A 23,144-nucleotide genomic window follows, 5' to 3' on the forward strand; every position below is an offset into this window, starting at 1 on the left:
TTTTAAAATTGCAGATTCTATTTTACTTCTAGTGATTGGTGTGTTCAAATTGTCTGTTTCTTCTTGACTCAGTCTTGTCAGGCTGTATGTTTCTAGAAATTTGTCCAATTCAACTAGGTTGTCCAATTTATTGGCATATAACTGTTCATAGTATTCTCTTATGATTTTTTTGTATTTCTTTGGTATTGGTTGTTATTTTTCCTCTTTCATTTTTTATAATGTTTATTTCGGTCCTTTTTTCTTCCTTGTGAGTTGGCTAAAGGTTTATGAATTTTTTTATCTTTTCAAAAAACCAGCTCGGTTTTATTGATCTTTTCTGTTTTTGTTTTTGTTTATTTTTTAATCTCTATTTTATTTATTTCCTCTCTGATTTTTATTATTTCTTTCTCTGGCTGACTTTGGGCTTTGTTTATTCTTCCTTATATAATTCTTTTAAGTGGTACGTTAGGTTATTTTTCTTGTTTCTTGAGGTAGTTCTGTATCAGTATGAACTTCTTTTTTCGAACTGCATTGCTGCATCCCATAGATTTTGTAAAGTTGTGTTTCTATATACATTTGTCTCAAGGTTTTTCTTTTTAATATCCTCTTTGATTTCTTTATTGACCCATTAGATTTTTAGTAGCATGTTGTTTAGTCTCTATGTGTTTGGGATTTTTGCAGTTTTCTTTTTGTAATTGATTCTAGTTTCATACAGTTGTGCTCAGAAAAATGCTTGATATGATTTCAATCTTCTTAAATTTATTGAGACTTTTTTTCTTGCCTATATTATGATCTACAATGGAGAAAACTTCATGTTCAATTGAACAAAAATTGTGTTGTCTACTGCTTTTTGATAGAAAGTTCCTTTAGATATCTATTAAGTCTATCTGGTCTATTGTGTCATTTAAGGCCAATGTATCCTTATTGATTTTCTGTGGATGATCTATTCATTGATGTAAGTGGGACATTAAAGTTTCCTACTATTATTGTATTACTCTCAATCTCTCCCCTTTTGCTTGTTAATATTTTCTTGATATATTTAGTTCCTATGTTAGGTGCATATATATTTACAAATGTTATATTCTCTCTTGGATCAACCTCTTTACCATTAGGTAATACCCTTCTTTGTCTTTTTTTATACTCTTTGTTTTAAAACCTATTTTGTCTGTTGTGAGTATTGCTTTTCTTGTGGTTTCTTTGCCAGTTTTTGCTTTCTTTGTGTGTATGTCTCTATTGTAGATTTTAGTCTGTGGTTACTCTGAAGCTCATATATATCAAAGTGTGTGGGTATTTTTTAAGCTGGTAGTCATTTAAATTTGAACACCTTCTAAAAGCTCTACAGTTTTTATTCCCTTGCCATGTTTTATGTTTTTGATGTCACATTTTACATCTTTTTTTTATTCCTTTACTGCTTATTATAGTTAGAGTTGATTTTATGATCTTTGTCTTTTAACCTTCATACTAGCTTTTTAAGTGGTTGATTCACTGTCTTTACTATGTATTTACCTTTACCAGTGAGTTTTAAAATTTTTTTTTCATATATTTTCTTATTCTTGTTATGGCTTTTTCTTTTTCACTTAAATATTGCACTATAACTTTTCTTGCAAAGCTAGTTTATTGCTAATAAACTTTTATTTTTTGCTTATCTGGGAAAATCTTCATCTCTCCTTTTTCTGAATAATAACCTTGCTGTCTAAAGTATCCTTGATTTTAGGGTTTTTTCCTCTCAACACTTTAACTATACCATTCCACTCCATTCTGGCATGCAAAGTTTCTGCTAAAAAATCAGGTGCTAGCTTTACGGGAGTTCCCTTGTATGTGACTCTTTGCTTTTATCTTGCTTCCTTTAACATTCTCTCTTTATTTTTAACTTTTGTCTATTTCATTATGATATGTCTTGATGTGGCTCACTTTGGGTTCATCTTATTTGGGGCTCCCCTTGCTTCCTGGATTTGGATATCTATTTCCTTCCCCAGGTTGGGGAAGTTTTCAGTCATTATTTCATCAAATACATTTTCTGCTCTTTTATCTTCTCTTTCTGGGACCCCTATAATGCTAATATTATTACACTTGATGTTGTTTCAGGTGTCCCTTAAAGTATCTTTGTTTTTTAAAATTCTTTTTTCTTTTTACTATCTTTGAGTTATTTCCACTATTCTGCTTTTCAGGTCACTTATGCATTCTTCTTTATCACCCAATCTGCTTTTGATTCCTTGTAGTGTATTTTCATTTTAGTTATTGTATTCATCAGCTCTAGGTTGTTCTTTTTTATATTTTCTAATTCTTTACTGAAGTTCTCACTGTTTTCCTCGATTCTTTTCCTGAGTTTGGTGAGCATTATTATGACCATTGCCTTGCGCTCTTTATCTGGTAAATTACTTATCTTAATTTAATTGGGACTTTTTTTCTGGGATTTTATCTTGCTTTTTCATTTGGAACATATTCCTCTGCTTTCTCATTTTGTTTGATTTTCTGTGTTGGTCTCTATGAATTAGTAAAATGGTTACCTCTCCTTGTCTTGAAAGCATGTTTTTGTGTTGGAGCATCCTTATGCAGACTGTGTGTGCCAGGTGGATTTGGTGGGAAGCCAAAATGGCTCCACTTCAGAGCCAAAGTGGTCACGAGCAAAGGCTTTTCCTGAGGCATGCCGGGGGCTGCCACTTTAGTGCAGGTGTGTGAACCCAGGGCCAGGTGCAAGCCAGGGCTTCCCCTGGGGCATGATGAAGGCTGCCTCATTAGTGTGACAGGGGCAGACACTGGACCCAGAGCTTGACATGGGCATGGGTGTGTGCTAGAGTGGTATTGGCAGGATGACTATAGCACCAGTCCCTTTTCAATCTGCTGCCTCTGTGCTGAGACTTGGAGCAAGTAAGTTTGTGAGCCCTTTATGAGTGGAGCCTTGGTTTCCTACAGCCCTTTGGCACTCCTGGTTGTAAGCCCCATTAAGGGGGTTTGTTTTCCCATTCCTGGTCACCACGGCTGGGGTGTCCAATGTGGGGCTCAAATGCCTCATTTCTTATGGAAGACCTTTGAGTGTATGATATCCCCTTCCCTTTTTGTCATTCATCAGGGCTGTGGGTCCTGACTAGATTGCATTTCTGCTCCTCCTACCCATCTTGATGTGTTTTTTCCTTTATATCCTTAATGTAGAAGAGCTACTCTGCTAACCTTTAGGTTGTTCTCAGAGAGTTATTCTTTATGTTGTTGTAGTTTTGGTGTGTCCATGTGAAGAGGTGAGCTCATGGTTTTCCTATTTTGCCATCTTAATCCCCTCCTCTATTTGAATGGTTATATAGCTTTATTTCTTCTTCATCTCCATTAGAAAAGTAAAAGAAAAAAAAAAACCCATATTAATACAGGGGTCCTCAATGGGAGGAGCTATTTTTAGCCCAAATGACGTTTGTCAGTCTCTGGAGAATTCTTAGTTATCAAAATTGCTGAGGTGTGTGGGGAGATTGCCATCGTTATGTAGTGGGTAGAGGCCAAGGATGTTGTTAAATATCCTACAATGCACAGGGTAGCCCTATACAACAAAGGATATTCTGGCCCAAAATGTCAACATTACTGCTGTTGAGAAACCCTAAACTATAATCCAAGGGAGATTTGACTATCAATTTCAGCTTTAGACTACTTAAATAGTTCTCCTTGTTTATTGAGTAAACACAAAAGTTGAGAGAATAAGTGATTTCAGGAGCTAAAATTTAAAAATTAGACTGAGCAGGACACTTTCAGCATCTTGATAAAGACCAGAGGCACTTGGAATTTTTAGAAGTCATTTTTCCCCTAATGCTTGCCTGACTTTTTTTCCAGGCTAGTTTACCAGGACTTCATTCATTTGCTCAATATGAAAGCCAACAGTTTATGTTAGATGATTATTTTTCCTAAGTCAGTGCTTTAGAGGAAGGGGATCCATTCATATCACTTGTCAGAAAGCTGGAGCTATGTCTAACTTTTCAGCCATGATTGCCCATCATCCTTTGAGTGATACTTAAATATCAAGCATGTTCTAATGAGGTTGTATACCACTTTTTTTTGTATCTTCCAAATGATTTCACGGGTAAGGTATTAGAACAATGGTCACTTTAGGAGACAATGATATTTCTAGTGGTGTTTCTCAGGGCACATATTAGAGGAGGGTATGTTGTGGGGATGCTGCCACATTTCCCATCCACACTCCATTTCACCAGCCCCTCCATCATCATACACATATCCACTCTGAGAGTACTGCTTACATTGTGAATGTCTAGTTTATGAACAAAAGTACAAAGTAAGAACATTATTTTGTATAGGAAAATTTATCCTTTATAGAATAATAAGATTTTTTAAAAACCTGTATATTTTGGGAATGCAAATCAGCTACGCTTTCCTTTTAATACAAGGAACTAACTCATGTAGAAAAGCTGGCCAATTTACTTTGTATGGCACAGGCAGAGTTTCTTCTTGTCAACTGGAAAGCTCTAATGACCTAATTTGATAAATTGGAGAGATAGCAAGGTTATCATCTAAGTATGTTATTTATGCTAATAAAGGATTTCTATTTTACATTTCATCTAAATTTAAAGGTTTTTTTAAAATTGTATTTTTATAGAACAGTGTCATTTATTCCAGACTTCTTACTTATGAAAATGACTATATTGTAGATTTCTATTCTTGGAATTGGAAATACAGATAGGTAAGTCATAAAAATAGCAAAGCATTTATTTCAGAAAATATGGTGGATACAGTAATTGGTCACTAAAAAGATAAAGTTATAATTAGGGCTTTTCCAAGAAATGAGAACCTGAGGATTTTATAATGAGATCATTCCTTCTAATATCTGGCAGGCTTCATTTTCACAAATTCTATTTTAATATACATATGGGTTATTTCATTCTAGGTTATTTTATTTCTCCTACCTAGGGGACTATAGTCGTTCTTTCATCTATGAAAGTGACTGTATAATATCCTGATAAATTTAATATACTTTTTATATTATGGTGTTAGCCATGCAAAAAAGGACATAAATAATTGAAATATCTTCTCTCTAAAAGGAGACATCGTATTATAATTAGATCATTAACTGTAGTGAATTGCTCATATTTACAGGAGACAAAAAGTCTGTTTTTTTTCGGGCCATGAACCTTTGGTTTATATCTAGACAAAAGAAATTGGACTTCATAACATTTTTCTGACCAAATTGGTGAGAAATTTGGTTCTACTCTGTTTTCTTGTACTCCTGTTTTATTCCAATGAATAAATATTAAATAGTTGTCCTTAGGTCACTGTTATGGGAGGCCATGTACTCTAAGATGCATTTTCCCTCATAAATTATTTCACATTTAGGGGCAGAGTCGATGTAGAAGGTATTCATGTAACTAATTTTCCCTTAATATTTTTTTCTTTTTCTATAAGAGTAGTATTTTATAATGACAAGATCCAATTGGTAAAGGCAATTTGAGGAAAAAAAATCATACCCTGGATACTTAAACAAAATACTTACAAACAGGTTCAGCTAAACACTTTGCTCTTTAAAGATACCTACTACTATGATTGGTGGAAATCAGAGCATCCTTAGTGCCTTTTCCTCAATATGCCGTTATTTCTTTAAATGAGGGAAAGCCTATACTTTCAAGTTTGAAATGTCCTGGCTTGACTGTCAACAGATTCTGCATTTGGCAGATGATACATTATATGGCTTGGTTTACATGTTAATGAGAAATTAAGACTTGTCAAGTGGTTTCTGTTTCAAATGAAATGCACCTTTGTGCATTTATTATTATTATTTTTTAAACTATCTTAAAAGATTAGCTTTACATTTAAGGTGTCTCCTAAGGATTGCATGTATGATATGAATTAGCTTTCACTCTTGAAATAATAGAAGGCCCATTTGGCACCCTGAACCATGACATTTTCTAAGAGAATTTAATGTGAGGGGCTAGAATCACTGAGTTCTAATGTATGCTAATCTGAAACTTTGTCAGATATAAATTAACTGCTCCCCATAGAAGTTTGCTAATTTACACTTCAACCACAAGTAGTTACTATTCACTTCTAAAATCAAGAGAATTTGATACTGTTAAACTTGAAATATTTTCTTTTCAGTATGATAAGTTAGAAGTGGCAATTCCTCATTGTTTAATTTGTATTTCCTAATTTAAAAATTATATTTATTGGCCATTTTGTGTGCCTTTTTATGAATGACATGCTTATAATTTACCCTTTCTTATATAAATGATCAATCTTTTAGTTTTTGCTTCATAGGAGCTTTTCTTTTCTTTTCTTTTTTTTTTTTTTTTTAGCTATATGGATTACAAGAAATTCTCATATACTTGTCTTTAAATCATTTTCAGCAATTTTAATTTTCTTATCTTGTTTTATTGCATTGGGTCGAATTGAATACTATACATGCAAAGGCTAAAACCTCTGTATAATATTAACTAGAAGTGAAGACAGATGTTTGTTGTAGGTTTTTAATAATTATTCTTTGTCAAGGTAAAGTTCACTTTGACTCCTACTAAGAGTCTTTATTGTGAATAAATTTTTCTTTCAAATATTTTTCTACATAAAATGAGATATTCATAGGATTTTTCTGCTTTAATATTTTTAAGTGTGAATTATATTTTAAACTTTTCTTGCAATACTGAGAAATACCCTGCATGGTCATGATAAGTTTTGTGTGATTTGTATCTTTTTAAAATTAAATTCTCTTTCATTCCTGTTCCGGAGATGGTTAACTTTCCACCAAAATTTTTGCTCTTTTCCATAGTGTGGAATTTTCACTGGACAGGAATTTTCCAGCTCCCCTTGTATGCAACTAGGTCTTGGGACTAGTTCTTGTTGGTAGAATTTGAGCAGAAATGATGTCAGTTATGGGTCAAGTGGATTGAAAGGATCTATGTCTTTTTTCAATTTTTCTTTTCTCTTCTATTATGTAGATAAGAAGTAGTCAAGCTATGGTGTATGGGCCAAATCTGGTCCTTGGCACATTTTTGTAGTTTATGAATAAAGGATACTTTTTATATTTTCAAGAATTAAAAAAAAAAATGAATGTGTAGTAGATGCTATATATATAGGCTGAAAATCCCTTTATAGAAAAAGTTTAGTACAGATGAAGAAGTCTCTTAAGCCATGGAGGTTGTGAGAACTCCCACATGTAATAAGGCTGGTTCCCTAAATCATTGAGTAAAGGAGAACTTCATATTAACCACAGTGTTGGCACTCAGCTGTTAGATGAGTAAGAAATAAATTTATATTTTGTTGTCACTGATATTTTGATGTTGATTAGCAGTTAGCACTACCTAAGTAATAAATGTATAATTTCTAATATTGCTAATTTATCCATTTCCTTTTTTTTGGATTGATCAACCATAGAGATTTGCCTATTTTATTAATATTTTTAAGAAATATCTTTTGTATTTGAAATTACTCTCTATTATTTATTTGTTTTCTTTCATTAATTTATGCTGTTTTTGATACTTCTGTCCTTTTATTTGGGTTTAGTCTTTTGCTCTTTTTCTGAGTTCTTGAATTGCTCGTGTGGATCATAATTCTTAATATTTGTTACATTTTAATATATGCATTCAGGACTATAAATCATCCTCTAAGTATTAATTTAGCTGCATTTTACAAGTAGTTCTAATGATTTGATAATATTCATCATGAATTTTTAACCCATAAATAATCCACATGTGTTTTATTATTTTTGTACTGTGTGAGCTTTGGGACCCAGTTTTGTCATTGCTTTTTAGTCGTACTATATTGTGTTATGAGAAAGTAGTTTTTAGAACTGTTGAGATTTGTTTTGTGGCCTAAGCCTTTGTCAGATTTATAAATGTTTCATGATTGCTTCCAAAGCATGAATGTATCCAGATTTTTTGGTGTAGCCTTATATATATATTTGTCAGTTTTGTAAATTATATTATTAATCTTCATTAATTTTTTGTCTACATGATTTATCAGTTACTTGTTTGTAGAATAGGTTTGCTTAAATCTCTCATTTTTTATTATAGATTTTCTAAGTTCTCCTTATAATTCTGTCACTTAAAAATATTTTGATTTTGCAATAGGTTATTCTGAATTATTATATTTTTTGGTGCATTTCTTCTTTGAGCATATGTAATGACCTTATTTCCAATATTGTTTTTTCTTAAAAACAATTTTCCATAATATTAATATATCTATCTAGCTTTACTTTGCTTAGTATTTCTTTTACATATCTTTCTAATCTCATTATCAGCAATATTTCTGTGTGATTATATTTTAGAAGTGTTGTCTGTAAAAAGAGTTTAGCTGAATACTTTTTGCCTCTTCATTTCTTTAGTTCTTCTTTGTTTTTCTTTTTAATATATCCCACTAAGAACATAAAAAGTGATAGATTATAAAATCATCTGCAGTGATTCTGCCCATTGGATGGTAATGTTTTCAATTCAATACGCGGTTGGGTTTTTGTTTGTTGTAGTTAATTTTCAATTTTAGTAATTGATGTTTCATTTGATTAGAACCTTAGTCTCCTCTCATTCAGTTTGAGCCAATGTTATTAGCTTTCTAAGTGTTTATCTTTTCAGATTTTATTACTTGATTTATCAGCTTATACTCTTTGATGCCTACTCTAGATCTAATCAATAAACTGTTTCTTCTTTCCCTTTCTCCACCCCATTTCCTCATTTTTTTGGTTATTTTGTTACTTTTACATTGTTAGACCATATAGCATTTATGAATCCCATATGTGATTTATGCTTTTTAAAATAATTTTTCTGTATAACAAATTACCCTCAAAAGTTATTTTAAAACAAAAATATTTTTTATCTCACATAGTTTCAGAGGGTCAGTAGTCCATGAATGGTTTTGTTGGGTGGTTCAAACTTAGGGTCTCTCATGAGGTTGCAGTTAAGCTGTTGGCTGGCATAGTGGTCATCTGACAACTAAACTGGAGGTGGAGGATAAATATCTAATGTGGTTCACTCACATTGCTATTGGCAGGATGCCTTATTTCCTTGCTGGCGATTGGCAGTGTGTTTCAGTTTTTCACCATTATGGGTTTTTCTTCAGGGCTGCTTCAGTGTCCTTATGACATAGCAGCTGAGTTCCCCAGAGTGAGTGCTCCAAGACAGAGCAAGAGGTAGCTGCAGTGCTTTTTATGATCTAGTCCCTGGAATCACATACCATTAATTCTGCTTTTTTTGTTGTTGTTGTTAGATGAAGGTCACTGTGTCCAGACCACACTGAGGTGAGGGAAATTACACAATACCTCTTGAAAGGGGCAATATCAAAAAATTTGTACACATATTTAAAAAGAAAACACCGTTAATACCCTGGCCACAAAATATTCTTCTCAACTGCAAAATACACTTATTTTTTCTCCCAGGACCCTTAAAAGTTTTGTACCATTATAACATCACCTTGAAGTTCAAAATTTTGTTATTGAAATCAGATCCAGGTGCACCTGAGGGTCCTTGGGTGTAGATCTTTTAGTTAAGCTCCTTAAATTCAGTTTCTCTAAATCTGAAACCCTGTGCCTAAGAGGCAAGTTATGTTCCACTTTATATACCAATCATATGATGGTAGGACAGGCATTAACATAACCTCTCAGAAGTTTCTCTTAAAAAGAGGAAAGGGATTGGAGATGCAAGGAGTCACTCATCTATAGCAATTCTGAAAATTCAGCTGGGCAAACTTTGGAAATTCCTTGATTAGGACTCAGTTCTACTCCTGTCTACTCCTCTTGGCTGAACTCTCTGGGCTGTTGATTCCACTCTTTGAATCATTCTTCTTTTCCAAAAATGGTAACTCATATTTACAGTTGCATAGTTTCTCAGTCATCTTAATGTCAAAATTTCATAGGTCTAAAGACCACTTTCATTAAGTATTATTTCTGTCCTTTTTATTCCAAGCTGGAAGTGTTTCTGAAAACATAATTCTATTAAAAACCCTGTGGGTTTCCTGTGAATCTTAGTGAGGATTCACTCCATTAGATAAAGGTCATCCCCACAGATCTCTTCAGGATAAGCCCTTTACCTATTTTAAGCTTCTTCTGAGATAGCAGAGAAATAAAGCTCTTAAGCTTCTTAGAAATACTATTGTTGGGAGACATGTCTCGGTGAAGCATACGACATTGTTCTTTTGAGTGCCTTTTTTTTCTGACTGAATGGTACCCATAGGAACCACCTTAGAGCTCTTGACAGTCTTTTAAAGGGACAATTTTAATAAAGATTGAAGCCATGATCTTTGCTTCATCTTTAGACCAAGTTTTCTTGGAAGTGCCCTGGGTCTCATCTTTATTTGGAAGCCATTTCTTAATATTAGCATCATTTGCAGTCTGGTAAAGCTGATAATCTTCAAACCAGCAAGTCCTGGATCCTTTTGATTTAACAGTTCTTTTTTTCCTCATCTCTATTCCCTTCCACTTTATTATAAACTTCAAGAATAAACCAAATGACAGTTTTAACATTATGGTTAAACCTTTGCTAGATCATCTAATTAAACAGGTACATTTTCTAATTTCTACATACATACAAGTCAGAGTAATGCTAAACTTTCTGTCATTATATAACAAGGATTTCCCTTCCTTCAATTTCCAATCACATCTTTCTCAATTCCCTTTAAGGTCTCATGGGAAGCCTCTTCAAAGTATAGACTTCTACTCACAGTCAGCTCAAGGCACTTTAGCCTTTCACTAACAATCTCATCAAAGTCCTTCCAGATTTTCCCACTGCCAGGTTCCAGAGCCACACCAATATTTTTATTCATTTACTATGAGAGCACCCCACTTATAGCCATGAAAATCTGTATTTGCTATCCAATGTTAGGTAACAAATTACCCCAAAATTAGTAACTTCAAACAATAAAAATTTGTTATCTCATGCAGTTTTTAAAGTCCAGGAGTGGATTAACTCAATGATTCTTGCTTGAGATCTCTCTTGAGGTTACACTCAACATGTTGGCTGAAGCTGAAGTCATCTGAAGGCCTGACAGAGCTGGCATTTCTGCTTCAAAGGTGGCTCACTCACATGGTTGTTGGCAAGATGCCTTAGCTCCTTACTGGCTTTTGACAATAGGCTTCGTTCCTTATCACACTGGCCTTTCCACAGGGCTGTCTGAGTATCCTCATGACACGGCAGTGGTATTCCCAGAGTCAGTGAGAAGAGAGAGAAAGAGGAAGTCATGTTTTTTTTTGTTTTTTTTTATGACCTAGTCTCCAAAGTCACATACAATCACTTCTGCTTTTTGTTTTTTTTTCAATTTGTAGGGATTCACTAAGCCCAGCCCTTACCCAATAGGAAGGTAATTAGGCATCTTAAAGGTAGGGATATCAAAGAACTTGTGGATATATTTTGAAACCACCAATCCCCAATTTTGTTTTAGTCTTAGATCTCTAGTTTAATAAATCCACTGCTCAACATCAGTTCTTTTTATGAAGTTTCTCCAATTATTTCTTGGTTGAGTGAAGAGTTCCTCTAGCAAATTCTTCAAGAAGAACACGTGGGTACAATATTTCCTCAGTTCTGCATTTTTCCAAATTGCTTTGGTATTGAAGGTCCTGTAGGCTAGATGAAAATTTGACTCTTTGCCTTGAGTACCTTGTAGATATTGCTTGACTGTGTCCTGGAGTTCAATGTGTTTGTGTTTATGTGCACAAGATTGACAATCTGGTTTTCCTTCTTTTATAAGTAGCTTTTTAATTTTATTTATTTTTTGCTTAGAGACCCAAATAATTTTTTTCTTTATATTTAAGTCTAATAATTTTATCAGCATGCGCTTCAGTGTTAGCATTGTTGTTATTTTAGCAGGTATACAGTATCTACTTGCAGTGTGTATACAGCATTTTTATTTCTAGGAAATTTCTTGAATTTTGAATTATGATTTTAAATATGTGTTGTATTTAATATTTTTAGATTTCTTCTTCAGGGAAAATACACTTATACATATATTTGATTTTTAAGTTGAATTGTGCCCTCCCCACCAAAAAAGATACACTCAAGTCCTAACCCACAGCACCACAGAATATGACTTTATATGGAAATAAGGTCATAGCAGATGTAAATATTTAAGTTAAGGTGAGGTCTTGCTAGAATATGGTGTGTACTGAATCAAATATTACTGGTGCTTTTATAAGAAGACAGCAATATGAAGACAGAGACATACTGGGAGAATGTCATGTGTCAATGAAAATAAAGATTGGAGTCATGCAGGTACAAGCTAAGGAAAACAAAGATTGCTTGCAAACCACCAGAAGCTAGGAAGAAGCAAGGAAGGATTCCCCTAAAGAGTTCAGAAGAAGCATAGCCCTGAAGACCCCTTTATTTTGGACTTCTAGTCTTCAGAAGCGAGAGACAATAAATTTCTGTTGTTTTGAGGCACCCAGTTTGCAGTTTTTGGTATAGCCACCCTAGAAAGCTAATGCAACAATTTTATTTGCATGACTTTTATTTATATCATTTTCTCTCTGGTTATTTTTATCTTTATTTCTGTATCATTTTTCTCTTTTCAAGGATCCTTTCTATTGCTATGTGAAGAGCACTTTATTTAGTAGAGGATGCTTTTTTTTTGTGGTCAGGATTCCTCTGATTTTTAGAATCTACCTGTTTCAATAGCATCATACTATCAACTGCTTCCTTCCTTCTCTTTCATTTACTAGCAGGTGCTACCTCTAAACAACACTGCCTCTGCTTTCCAAGGTGTGTCCCTGTCTCTCCCCAAGATGTACTTTCTGGAACACTTCATTATAATTTCCTTTGGCAGTGCTGATTCACCAGGCTTCAGACATACCTTCAGAAGTTTCTTTTTCAGTGTAGAGCTCTCTTCTTTGGGGTATTCATCCTGATTGGTCCTACATACCAGTTCTGAAAAGACTCTCCTATACAATTTTGTGCATTTCCTGCTGGGCTCCTCAAACTGCTCTGATCTGGTGGGACTTTTCTTCCTAGTAACACAGTGAGTAGTGGTTATGAATGTTTTTTTTATTTGGAAGTCTATTTATATGAAAGGCTGTAATTTCAGATCTATCATATATAGAAAGTTGAAGTGAAGAGAAAACACTAGCCTTCCTAACTTAAAAGATCTGTATCCTCATTTGTTTGGAGCATAGAAAATGACTTTCTTGGTTTCTTGAAAATTGGGATCATTGATGCTTTGACAGTTCTTTAATTTTATGAAGTCAAAATGGCCTCCACTTCTGCTTTATCAATTCACAGATTTTGAAAGTCATAATGGAATTTATATTATCTGCATAAGATGCAGGTAAGTATGGATTAAAATAAGGTTTCATATTTGACAGAGGCCATGATGCTCAACTTCTTCAAGCCCCATTTCCCTTATTTATAAAATGGTTCTAATATTAACCATTTTGCATTATTGCTCTTAGTTCTCTATTTGCTAATTTATGTAAGCATAATATTTTTAGCCTAGATTATAGCATATTTTAGGCATTCAAAAATTGGTAGGTGTTATTCAAAATAACATGATATTAATATTACAGTCAGTGAATCAATTCTATATAAGCTAATTTGGCTTATTAGCCATTTTAGCATTATAAAATTGACTTAAACCACAAAGTTCTTCTGAAGTCCTGGAATACATCCACCTGTCAAAGGAAACTGAGAAGGTGATTAAAAAGCATTGGTTGGAAAAAGATACCTGCAAATTCATTTTCTCACTTAGCTTAGAATGGCAGATGCTAATACACTTTATACTTGGCATTCTTGATTCTTCTAAAGCCTTGGATTAAAATGAAAATAATTGGATTGGAAACTTCATCATCCATCCATTTCAGAGAATATTACAACAGCTCCTGCTATGGACTCAAGTCAATTTAAAGCAAATATATACCCAGGTACTTTGTTCATGTTCTACTTGGGAAATAATATTATTTCCTCCACATCAAATGTGTAAGGACTTCATTTAATTCTTTTATGGGAATTCAAAGCTCATAAAGATAACTGATGGTGTAGAAGACTGAACATTTTTATTCTCCAGTAAATAGAGACAAATTGATTTGCAATTTAGGTTTTATGTGAATATTCTGGTGTTATATTTGTTTAAACTGTAATTTAAGACAGTGGTTCCCAAACCTGGCTGGCCATTAGAACCACCTGAGGATCTGTTTAGACAAACATATCCCTGAGTGTCACCCACACTTACTGAAACATCATCTATCTGTTATAAAGCTCCTCAGGTGGTTGGTGAAATCATAATTGGAGGAGTTTCTGATTAGTCTGTATTTCGTCGGATTTGGGTTATAATGCCAGAAAGTGCGTTATACAGTTAGGAATGTTAGAAGAACAATATAGACCCTTGCTTTTCAAAGTGTGGTCCACAGAGGAGCAGCATCAGCCTTACCTGTGAACTTGTTAAAAATTCAGAACTTAAACCTTTCCTCAGATATGTCATATAAAACATGCATTTTAACACAATCCCTAAATGATTTGTATGCATATCAAAGTTTTAAAAGCACTGATGTAGACCTTTCATAGAATAGGTTTTGACCTTCTTATCTGAAAATTGAAAGTAAAAATTTCATGTGCTGACCAAAGAGTGAAGATGCAAGATCAAAAGGGAAAATATTGTAGGTTATTCTATTTACAACATGAAGTTTTCATTGTAATTGCAATTATAACAACCTAGTTCATTGTCTAGTCTGAAGTTAGAAGTGGGTTCACTCACTGCCCCTCATTATTTCTGTGCTGCTTAGTAAGATATGTAGCTGGGAAGTTGGAGGCCTAAGTTTGAATTGTACTTTATGCTTATCTTACTGACGTGAAGTTTGAAATTGAGGTAGCATCAATTGCAACAAAGCAAAAACTAGAAAGGCTTGTCCTACCCTTCTTGAGGAAAATCATTTTCCAGTGTGGTGATGCTTATTTGGTGAACACTTTAATATATTAATTTCTCCTAGGCTTTCCCAATTAACTCTACCTGACTATCATCACTGCAGCGTTTGTGCTCCTCTCTTAAATTTCTTTATTTTCACATCTAGAACTGTTTTAGAATTACTTAATTTTTTGCATTCTTCAGATTGCAGTTCCTTGGGAGCAACTTGTATTTGTTGCTTTTGTAGTTCTCAATGCCTTCATCCTCCCCATCCCCAGTTCCCAGCATAGTTCTTAATAGGGTGATGAGTAATTAGGGTGGTCACCTTATCCTGATTTAACTGAGGCAATCCTAGAATACATCTGCTGTCCCAGAACAATTATAAATAGCTTCCCCTTTCACGTCCAAAAATGTCCTAGTTAGAACTATAAATTATATAGTTTCCCTATATGTAATGAAGATGAAGCTGAGCTGCAGTTAATTTTGTCTAAGGAGACCCTTTTCTTGAAGGGAGCCTCAGTAGCTGCTCTAGGTGAGATTATCACTTACCCTGCATCTCTCCAGGTTAGCTCCTGCCCGTTCCTTCCTCTTCTTTTTCCTATAGCAGTCTTTGATCAGTGTGAAAAAGCAAATGTTCAAAGGATCAGAAATGAATTGCCAAACTTCTTTGGAAATAGAGTGTACCAGAAATAATTCACTACTTTATTGTAGGTATTTTATTTAATTTATATTTCTTATTATGCTTTAATAATTTAAAAGCTGATTATATTACACATACCATATGATTTTCTTCAGCTTTATTGAAACATAATTGACAAAGAAAATTGTAAGATAAAGTATACAATGTGATGAGTTGACGTATGTATACAGTGTGAAAAGATTCTCCCTATTGAGTTAATTAACACATTCATTACCTCACAACTTTCAATTATGCAGTACAGTGTTATCAACTATAGTCAACATGTTATACATTAGATCCTCACACCTTATTCATCTTATAACTGAAAGTTTGTACCCTTTTACCAGTATCTCTGTATTTTCCCCACCTTCAGTCCCTGACAGTCACTTCTCTACTCTTCGTTTCTATGAGTTTGAGTTATTATTATTGTTAATTGTACCATGTATAAGTGATACCATGAACTATTTGTCTTTCTCTATCTGGCTTACTTTACTTAGCATAATGTTCTCAGGTTTCATCCATGCTGTCACAAATGATACGACTTTTTTCTTTTTTTAAGGCTGAATAATATTCCTTTGTATATGTACATACCACAACTTCTTTATCTATTCAGCCATTGATGGACACTTAGGTGTTTCCATTATCTTGGCTAGTGTAAACAATGCTGTAATGAATATGGGAGTACAGACATATCTTTGAGATAATGGTTTGGTTTCCTTTGGAAGCCCAGAAGTGGGATTGCTGGATCATATTGTAGTTCTATTTTTAATATCTTGATGAAACTCCATACTGTTTTCCACTATGGGTGTACCAGTTTACATTCCCACTTACTGTACAAGGGTTCCCTTTTCTCCACATCCTTGACAGTATTTTTTAATCTCTTGCCTTTTTGATCATAGCCATTCTAACAGGTGTGAGGTGATATCTCATTGTGATTTTGATTTGTGTTTCCCTGATGATTAGTGATATTGAGCACATTTTCATATACCTGTCAGTCATTTGTATGTCTGTTTCAGAAAAATGTCTTTTCATGTCCTTTGCCCATTTTTTTTTTTTAATTTTTTTAACATCTTTATTGGAGTATAATTACCTTACAATGGTGTGTTAGTTTCTGCTTTATAACAAAATGAATCAGCTATACATATACATATATCCCCATATCTCCTCCCTCTTGCGTCTCCCTCCCACCCTCCCTGTCCCACTCCTCTAGTGGTTACAAAGCACTGAGCTGATCTCCCTGTGCTATGCTGCTGCTTCCCACTAGCTATCTATTTTACATTTGGTAGCGTGTATATGTCAGTGCCACTCTCTCACTTCCTCCCAGCTTACCCTCTCCCCCTCCCTGTGTCTTCAAGTCCATTCTCTACATCTGCATTAACTGGTTTGTTTTTTGCTTTTGTGTTGTATGAGTTCCTTGTATTTTTTGGCTTAGCCTCTTATTCAATATGTGGTTTGCAAATTTTTCTCTCATTCCCTAGGTTGCCTTTTCATCTAGTTGATGATTTTCTTTGCTGAGTAGAAACATTTTAGATTGATATACTCTTGTTTATTTTAGTTTTTGTTGCCTGTGCTTTATGGAGTCATCCAAGTCATTGCCACGACCAATATCAAGAATATTTTCGGACTTCCCTGGTGGTGCAGTGGTTAAGAATCCACCTGCCAATGCAGGCAGGACAAGGGTTTGAGCCTTGGTCTGGGAAGATCCCACATCCTGCGGAGCAACTAAGCCCGTGCACCACAACTACTGAGCCTGTTCTCTGGAGCCCACGAGCCACAACTACTGAGCCCAAGTGCTCCAACTACTGAAGCCTGTGTGCCTAGAGCCCGTGCTCCACAACAAGAGAAGCCACCACAATGAGGAGCCTGTGTACCACAATGAAGAGTAGCCCCCACCCTCCACAACTAGAGAAAGCCTGTGTGCAACAATGACGACCCAATGCAGCCAAAAATAAATAAATAGATTTATTAAAAAAAAGAATATTTTCCCCTATGTTTTCTTCTAGGAATTTTTTGGTTTCAAGTCTTATGTTCAAGTATTTGATTCATTTTGAGCTGATTTTTTTTCAGACCATGTGAGGTAGGAGTCTAGTTTCATTCTTTTGCATGTGACTGCCCAGTTTTCTCAATACCATTTATTGAAGATACTATCCTTTCCTCAATGTATATTCTTGGTTCCTTTGTTGAAAATTAACTGATGCATGGGCTTATATCTGGACTCTCTATTCTGTTACATTGATTTATGTTTCTGGTTTTATGCCAATACCATACTGTTTTGGTTACTATAGCTTTGTAATATATGTGCTATTTGTTTTTTAGGGCAGTATTTTCCCCCATTCTCCCTCACCCTTTCCTTCATATGCCCTCCATCCACAATGCATCTCCTTCAAATTAACTGATGTTAATAACATAGTATTTATTTCCATGTATTTCTCTCCACGATCATAAATCAAATATATATGTATATACACATGTATATATGTTGGATTTTGTGTCATTATTTTTTCGTCTCACCAAAACCTGTGAAAATTCATTTAAATAATTATTTCCATAGCTGCCATTCCAGGATGTGGATATACTATAATTCTCTTAACTAATTCTCTGAGATTGTATTCAAGTTGTTTCCAGGTTTCTTGTTATTACTCACCATTATGTACAGTACTACAGCAAATGTTGTTTGACATATTTCCTTATATACTAATAGTTTTATTTTTATGTGGAGTAGGATTGATGGGTCAATGTTGTGTGTTTGTGTGTGTGTGTGTATTTAACTTTAATAGGTGCTGCCACATTACTTTCCAAAATGATTGTAACAATTCATTGTGTTACCTTTAGCTCATTTGATGCCCTCTGACTCAAAGGCCAAGATTGGCTGAGAGGACATGTGAAACCAGGATGCTACATTCTACTATTTACATGTCTTTCAGTATGAATGAAAAGTGTTTTAAATATTGAAGAGATAGTGATACAATTTGAGTTTTACATTACATGAGTTGTTTTTATGAAAAGAACAGAATTACTATTACTTGAAATCTGGATTGCTTCAGCAAACCTTGGATACATGATTGTTGCATAATTTTGACACATAAATTATGGAAGCTGTGCATTGTGAATTGTTTACAAAACAGGTATAAGACTAAGAAGTTAGAATTATAATGAGAAGATTCAGTGATATTTATAATTTATATTTACTCGTTTGTTCAGGATTAAATAAGGATAGTCTGTGACAGAAGTACAATTTAAATGATTTGATGACTTTTTCCTGAAGAGAAATTTTACTTTATTCTGATTCCATCCCCAAATTCACATGCCACTGTGACATCAATGGAGGCTCTACCTGCACCCAAAAGCATGGATCACCATTTACAAAGGGTGATCTAGGAATTACTGCCTCTAGATGTCCAACCTGTCCGAAACAGAAGAAAGCAGAGCTTCCCCTCCATCCCCAAATGGCACTATTGTTTGAGGAGACCAACCAGTTACTTGGTAGCAAGTTGACTACATTGGACCCCATCTATCCAATTCCGAGTCAATTTGCCTTTCCTGCCTGCAGAGCCTCAGCCAGCACCACTGTCTGGGGGCTTATGAAATGTTTGGTCCACAAGCATGGAATCCCACACAACATAGCACCTAACTAGAGGAGTCACTTCACAGTAAAGGATACAAGAGGGCATATCCATGACTATGAGATTCTTTGTTTGTATTAGGGCACACCATTCAGAGGCAGCTGGCCTCAGAATGCTGTTATGGACTTCAAAAGGCAAAGCTAAAGTGCTAGCTCAAAGGAAACTCTCTGTTAGGTTGGGATGTCATCCTTCAGGAAGTAGTATATGCATAAAATCAGAGATCTTTATAGGGTGCTCTATCCCCAGTGGGAAAGATGCATGGGTCTAGGAAATGAGTGCCCCACTTACAATCACTCCCAATGTAACTGGGGAATTTATGCTTCCTATCCCCATAAATCTTCACTCTGTAGGGTTCAAGGTCCTGTTTCCCTAGGGGGGCACACTCTTGCCAGGAAATATAGCAAGGGCTCTAATGAACATCAAGTTATGGCTGCTGTCAGGGCACTTTAAACTTTTGGTGTCCTGGGACCAGAAGACTAGAAGAGGAGTCCCCATTCTGTAAGGAGTGATTGACCCTAATTAGTATGGAGGAGGTAGGTTGCTTTTACATAGAGAGGAATACACTTGGAAACTAGGTGATTCATGTGGATTCTTCCTGGCACTCTCTTGTGCCATCACAACCATGAACAAACACATGCAGCAACCCTAGACTGAGAACGGTATATTTACCAAGGATTCAGACTTCTCAGGAATGTAGGTTTGGGTCACATCATCAGGAAAGACAAGAAGACCTACTAAAGTGACAACTGTGGATGAAGAAAATTTAGAATAAAAGGGAAGAGGGGATCAGTACCCACCCCACTGTGGCTCTGAGATCAGCTACAGAGATGGTGGCTGTAGTTTGTCCCAGTAAATTCCATTTCAAACTTTTCCTCTCAGGAAGAGAGATCCGTGGGAATCATGCAAGAGCTGTGCAGAGCATGGTAGACTGTGGTATCCATGAAAATGCACCACTCAAACTATGACTCCACCACTACGTGTGCATGAAGGCCACCCTTCTCACAGACCACTGTCCCCCCAGCAACTGAACTGGCAGCAATACTAAGGCAGGTTCTTCCTGAGGGACTCCTCATTGGCCTGGCCAAAACTTTCTTAGATCTGTAGTTTGAGACCCTTCATGCCAATGTCTCCTTCTTTCTCCTTCCATCACAAGGTTCAAACCTGAATCTTAGTCTTATGACTGCCCTCCTCCTCTGCTCGCTCCCTTTTCATCACAGGCATTTCCCTTGATGCATCTCTTGCATGTCTAACCTTGTGTTGGTGTCTGCTTCTCACGGGAACTTAATTAATCTCAACATTGACTAAATATTTTATATTGAGATTGTTTCAACCCATGGAAGAAAGGCATTTTTTGGAAATTGGTGCAGGAAGAAGTTTTTCTTTGGAGCTTTGTTATAGCAGATAATGAGATCACCACCACAAAATTAGGAAGCATATTCTCTAATGTAACATTTCTCAAACTGTCTACTATAGCCCAGTGGATGCCATAAGGGAAATAAAGAATTGCTAGGATTACATAAATTTGGGGAATACTGCATAATCCATTTTTTGTTATTATGGATATTCACGACGCATGTTAGCGTGTTGTCTCTGTAAAGTTCTTTAGTAAAGAAACTTTATTTTACCTAGCAATTCCCTGAATGATTTATCCATGAGACTTTCCCTATTTTTTATGGGGGTGTCTCTAATCCACTTAGAAAAGAACACGTTTGGACTTATAGCTCTAAAGACATCCCTTAAATCTAGAAATCACAGGTACAGTTTCAAAGCTAATCTTTGACGTTATGCCCAAAACCTCAGTTCATCCCATCTCTAAAAATCTTGCTTCTTTAATGATCTTTATTCTGCAACTTTAACTTCTCCTTCTTTTTTTTTTAATTTTATTTTATTGGAGTATAGTTGATTTACAATGTTGTGTTAGTTTCAGGTATTCAGCAATGTAATTTCAGTTATACATATACATATATTCATTCTTTTTCAGATTCTTTTCTCATATAGGTTATCACAGAATATTGAGTAGAGTTCCCTGTGCTATACAGTAACTCCTTGCTGGTTACCTATCTTATATATAGTAGTGTGTGTATGTTAATCCCAAGCTCCTGATGTAATCCCTCCACCCTACCTGTCCCCTTTGGTAAACATGTTTGTTTTCAATATCTGTAAGTCTATACCTGTTTTGTAAATAAATTCATTTGTTTCATTTTCTTTAAAATTAGATTCCACATATGAATGCTATCATATGATATTTGTCTTTCTCTGTCTGACTTACTTCACTTATTATGATAATCTCTAGGTCCATCCATGTTGCTGCAAATGTCATTATTACATTCTTTTTCATGGCTGAGTAATACTCCTTTGTATATATGTACCACATCTTCTTTATCCATTCCTCTGTTGATGGACATCTAGGTTGCTTCCATATCCTGGCTATTGTACATAGTGCTGCAATGAACATTGGGCTGCATGTATCTTGGGGTGCATGGTTTTCTCTGGGTATGTTCCAGTACTATTGCTGGATTATATGATAGCTCTATTTTTATTTTTTTAAGGAACCTCCATACTGTTCTCCATAGTGGCTGTACCAATTTACATTACCACCAACAGTGCAGGAGGGTCCCCTTTTCTCCACATCCTTTCCAGCATTTATTTTTTGTACACTTTTTGATGATGGCCATTCTGACTGATGTGAGGTGATACCTCATTTTAGTTTTGATTTGCATTTCTCTGATAATTAGTGATGTTGAGCATTTTTTCATGTGCTTTTTGGCCACCTGTATGTGTTCTTTGTAGAAACATCTATTTAGATCTTCTGCCCATTTTTGGATTGGGTTGTTTGGGTTTTTTTTTTTTTGAAATAGAGCTGCATGAGCTGTTTGTGTAATTTGGAGATTAATCCCTTTTTGGTCACTTTGTTTGCAAATATTTTCTCCCATTTTGTAGGTTGTCTTTTTGTTTTGTTTATGATTTTCTTTGCTGTGCAGAAGCTTTTAAGTTTAATTAGGTCCCATTTGTTTATTTTTGTTTTTATTTTCATTACTCTCAGAGGTGGATCAGAAAAGATCTTGTTGTGATTTATGTCAGAGAGTGTTCTCCCTATGTTTTCCTCTAGGAATTTTATAGTGTCAGCCTTACATTTAGGTCTTTGATCCATTTTGAGTTTATTTTTGTGTTTGGTGTTAGAGAATGATCTAATTTCATTCTTTTACATGTAACTGTCCAGTTTTCCCAGCACCACTTATTGAAGAGGCTGTTTTTCTCCATTGTATATTGTTGCCTCCTTTGTCATAGATTAATCGACCAGGTGCATGGGTTTATTTCTGGGCTTTCTATCCTGTTCCATTCATCTCTATTTCTGCTTTTGTGCCAGTGTCATACTGTTTTGATGACTGTAGCTTTGTAGTATAGTCTGATGACTTCTTCTTTTCCATTGGTTTTCATCAACAAGATCAAGTCCCTGTAACTTTGGGGGAAAATTTCCCTTCCCTGAAATCTCCTTTCACTAAAACCCATAAATGAAGACTTTTCAAGGTGAAATCAGTGTTTACTGGATTTACTTCTGGTAACTCCACTGATTATTCTCTAATATTACATAAAATGTACATCTCCCTCTTTCTGTTGTTATAATGCTATTGGCAGCATTTATGTGTCCTTGAGACAGGCAGACTTTAGTCCAAATCTTAATTCCACAACTTAACTGTTAACCTCAGGGAGGTGAACCTACTTCATTCACCTGCAACATGGGAAACACTTGCTTTAGAGGCATATTTTGAGAATCAAATAACATGACATAGAAGGAAACACATAACACATTGCTTAATAATTGTTACTACTTATCACTTCCTTTTTCTTGAGACATTATCCTTTGGCTTTTAAGACATAATACTGCTAAGTCTCCTCCTACTCATTGACTATTTACTTCTTTGTCTGCTTTGCAATACTATCATTCTCTTTCAATGCCATCTTGGTTCTCCTTTCTGTTTATCTATTATGATTTGGAGGTGAATTCGTCTGTTTCATGGTTTTCTTTACCACATATATCCTCATTACTCATATATTCATATAACAAGGCTGGATCAGTC

Source organism: Balaenoptera ricei, chromosome 17 (assembly GCF_028023285.1).
Source record: "Balaenoptera ricei isolate mBalRic1 chromosome 17, mBalRic1.hap2, whole genome shotgun sequence".
Lineage (NCBI taxonomy): Eukaryota > Metazoa > Chordata > Mammalia > Artiodactyla > Balaenopteridae > Balaenoptera > Balaenoptera ricei.